At 38.0% G+C, this 424-nt stretch overlaps 1 pseudogene; it reads right to left on the bottom strand.

The window, feature by feature from the left end:
• The window catches only part of LOC102473360 (microtubule-associated protein RP/EB family member 1-like), a 6,139-nt pseudogene that overhangs the window by 2,482 nt on the left and 3,233 nt on the right, over window positions 1–424 (bottom strand).

Here is a 424-nt window from a genome sequence, read left to right on the forward strand (position 1 = left end):
CCTGAAGTCAAAGCCACAGACATGAATGGAATCCTGCAAGTGTGTAAAGGTGAGGGAAGGCAGGGGTAGATATAGGAATCTGTGGTGTAGAAACTTTGCATTGCCAGGAAGCAAACTGAGTACCTGATACAGTTCAAAAATGAAGATAGAAGAGAGGAGGTGGTAAGAATAGTCGAGATTCTCTGTGATAAAGAGGATGAGGTTATATCTAAGAGCGAAAGGCTAGGTACTTGTCTCAATTTATCATTTACCAGTTCCCAGTTCCATAGTACTATGCTTCCGGCTCTTACTCTGGAGAAGAGAAAGATACCAGTCCTTAGTCTTTGTTTTTTTCTTTCTTTTTTTAAATTTTATATTTATTTCTTTTACATTCATTCACTGTATATCATTGCAGCATACATAATGAGTTTTCCAACCCTGAATC

This window comes from Tupaia chinensis, unplaced genomic scaffold (genome assembly GCF_000334495.1).
Source record: "Tupaia chinensis unplaced genomic scaffold, TupChi_1.0 Scaffold140176_1, whole genome shotgun sequence".
Classification (NCBI taxonomy): domain Eukaryota; kingdom Metazoa; phylum Chordata; class Mammalia; order Scandentia; family Tupaiidae; genus Tupaia; species Tupaia belangeri.